At 46.9% G+C, this 2,500-nt stretch overlaps 6 non-coding genes across 6 annotated transcripts in view; all 6 read left to right on the forward strand.

Annotated features, from left to right (window-relative positions):
- The window catches only part of LOC133637725 (5S ribosomal RNA), a 119-nt gene extending 65 nt beyond the window's left edge, over positions 1-54 (forward strand). Inside the window, exon 1 of the ribosomal RNA XR_009823347.1 lies at positions 1-54. This exon is cut by the window's left edge and continues 65 nt beyond it. This is a non-coding gene — a ribosomal RNA (5S ribosomal RNA).
- A 366-nt stretch (positions 55-420) lies between these two features.
- LOC133636772 (5S ribosomal RNA) lies at positions 421-539 on the forward strand. Its single transcript, XR_009822576.1, has one exon. It is a non-coding gene; the product is annotated as a 5S ribosomal RNA (ribosomal RNA).
- Positions 540-907: 368 nt separating this feature from the next.
- LOC133637737 (5S ribosomal RNA) lies at positions 908-1,026 on the forward strand. The gene has a single exon (XR_009823359.1). It is a non-coding gene; the product is annotated as a 5S ribosomal RNA (ribosomal RNA).
- Positions 1,027-1,394: 368 nt separating this feature from the next.
- Positions 1,395-1,513, forward strand: LOC133637925 (5S ribosomal RNA). Its single transcript, XR_009823541.1, has one exon. It is a non-coding gene; the product is annotated as a 5S ribosomal RNA (ribosomal RNA).
- Positions 1,514-1,881: 368 nt separating this feature from the next.
- LOC133636663 (5S ribosomal RNA) lies at positions 1,882-2,000 on the forward strand. Its single transcript, XR_009822470.1, has one exon. It is a non-coding gene; the product is annotated as a 5S ribosomal RNA (ribosomal RNA).
- A 368-nt stretch (positions 2,001-2,368) lies between these two features.
- On the forward strand, positions 2,369-2,487 carry LOC133637927 (5S ribosomal RNA). The gene has a single exon (XR_009823543.1). It is a non-coding gene; the product is annotated as a 5S ribosomal RNA (ribosomal RNA).
- Positions 2,488-2,500: the final 13 nt, after the last annotated feature.

A 2,500-nucleotide genomic window follows, 5' to 3' on the forward strand; every position in this document is an offset into this window, starting at 1 on the left:
GCCTGGTTAGTACTTGGATGGGAGACTGCCTGGGAATACCAGGTGCCGTAAGCTTTTGGTACGCCCCCAGAATAGGGTGCCCTTTCCCCCTTTTGCTTTTGTTACAACGGCTATAGGTACTTGCCATACTTGTCAATGCAGCTATATTGCTCGTCCAAACAAAACGCTGCTCTCCACCCAATACACATTTGTTTAGTTTTGACTCGGTTTGGGATTGATAGCAAGACTTGCAGTGTCGCCAACAGTGACACATGTGCCTCAAGGCACTTCAGTGCTAACAGAGGTTTAAAAGTCCAAAAAGTTGGACAGGCTGACAAAAAGATCAGTGATTGTTGTATCACACACGCATTGCTCATTGCAGAAAGGTCCTGTCAACCAGCTTGTCACATTTAAAAATCTGATTTTGAGGGCAATTTCTTGGCTTACGGCCATACTACCCTGAGCACGCCCGATCTCGTCGGATCTCGGAAGCTAAGCTGGGTCAGGCCTGGTTAGTACTTGAATGGGAGACTGCCTGGGAATACCAGGTGCCGTAAGCTTTTGGTACGCCCCCAGAATAGGGTGCCCTTTCCCCCTTTTGCTTTTGTTACAACGGCTATAGGTACTTGCCATACTTGTCAATACAGCTACATATTGCTCGTCCAAACAAAACACTGCTCTCCACCCAATACACATTTGTTTAGTTTTGACTCGGTTTGGGATTGATAGCAAGATTTGCAGTGTCGCTAACAGTGACACATGTGCCTCAAGGCACTTCAGTGCTAACAGAGGTTTAAAAGTCCAAAGAGTTAGACAGGCTGACAAAAACATCAGTGATTGTTGTATCACACACGCATTGCTCATTGCAGAAAGGTCCTTTCAACCAGCTTGTCACATTTAAAAATCTGATTTTGAGGTCAATTTCTTGGCTTACGGCCATACTACCCTGAGCACGCCCGATCTCGTCAGATCTCGGAAGCTAAGCTGGGTTGGGCCTGGTTAGTACTTGGATGGGAGACTGCCTGGGAATACCAGGTGCCGTAAGCTTTTGGTACGCCCCCAGAATAGGGTGCCCTTTCCCCCTTTTGCTTTTTTTACAACGGCTATAGGTACTTGCCATACTTGTCAATACAGCTACATATTGCTCGTCCAAACAAAACACTGCTCTCCACCCAATACACATTTGTTTAGTTTTGACTCGGTTTGGGATTGATAGCAAGATTTGCAGTGTCGCCAACAGTGAAACATGTGCCTCAAGGCACTTCAGTGCTAACAGAGGTTTAAAAGTCCAAAGAGTTGGACAGGCTGACAAAAAGATCAGTGATTGTTGTATCACACACGCATTGCTCATTGCAGAAAGGTCCTGTCAACCAGCTTGTCACATTTACAAATCTGATATTGAGGGCAATTTCTTGGCTTACGGCCATACTACCCTGAGCACGCCCGATCTCGTCAGATCTCGGAAGCTAAGCCGGGTCGGGCCTGGTTAGTACTTGGATGGGAGACTGCCTGGGAATACCAGGTGCTGTAAGCTTTTGGAACGATCCCAGAAAAGGGCGCCATTTCCCCCTTTTGCTTTTGTCACAACGGCTATAGGTACTTGCCATACTTGTCAATGCAGCTACATATTGCTCGTCCAAACAAAACGCTGCTCTCCACCCAATACACATTTGTTTAGTTTTGACTCGGTTTGGGATTGGTAGCAAGACTTGCAGTGTCGCCAACAGTGACACATGTGCCTCAAGGCACTTCAGTGCTAACAGAGGTTTAAAAGTCCAAAAAGTTGGACAGGCTGACAAAAAGATCAGTGATTGTTGTATCACACACGCATTGCTCATTGCAGAAAGGTCCTGTCAACCAGCTTGTCACATTTAAAAATCTGATTTTGAGGGCAATTTCTTGGCTTACGGCCATACTACCCTGAGCACGCCCGATCTCGTCAGATCTCGGAAGCTAAGCTGGGTCGGGCCTGGTTAGTACTTGAATGGGAGACTGCCTGGGAATACCAGGTGCCGTAAGCTTTTGGTACGCCCCCAGAATAGGGTGCCCTTTCCCCCTTCTGCTTTTGTTACAACGGCTATAGGTACTTGCCATACTTGTCAATACAGCTACATATTGCTCGTCCAAACAAAACACTGCTCTCCACCCAATACACATTTGTTTAGTTTTGACTCGGTTTGGGATTGATAGCAAGATTTGCAGCGTCGCCAACAGTGACACATGTGCCTCAAGGCACTTCAGTGCTAACAGTGGTTTAAAAGTCCAAAGAGTTTGACAGGCTGACAAAAAGATCAGTGATTGTTGTATCACACACGCATTGCTCATTGCACAAAAGTCCTGTCAACCAGCTTGTCACATTCAAAAATCTGATTTTGAGGGCAGTTTCTTGGCTTACGGCCATACTACCCTGAGCACGCCCGATCTCGTCAGATCTCGGAAGCTAAGCCGGGTCGGGCCTGGTTAGTACTTGGATGGGAGACTGCCTGGGAATACCAGGTGCTGTAAGCTTTTGGAACGATCC

This window comes from Entelurus aequoreus, linkage group LG20 (assembly GCF_033978785.1).
Source record: "Entelurus aequoreus isolate RoL-2023_Sb linkage group LG20, RoL_Eaeq_v1.1, whole genome shotgun sequence".
In the NCBI taxonomy this organism is placed as follows: Eukaryota; Metazoa; Chordata; class Actinopteri; order Syngnathiformes; family Syngnathidae; genus Entelurus; species Entelurus aequoreus.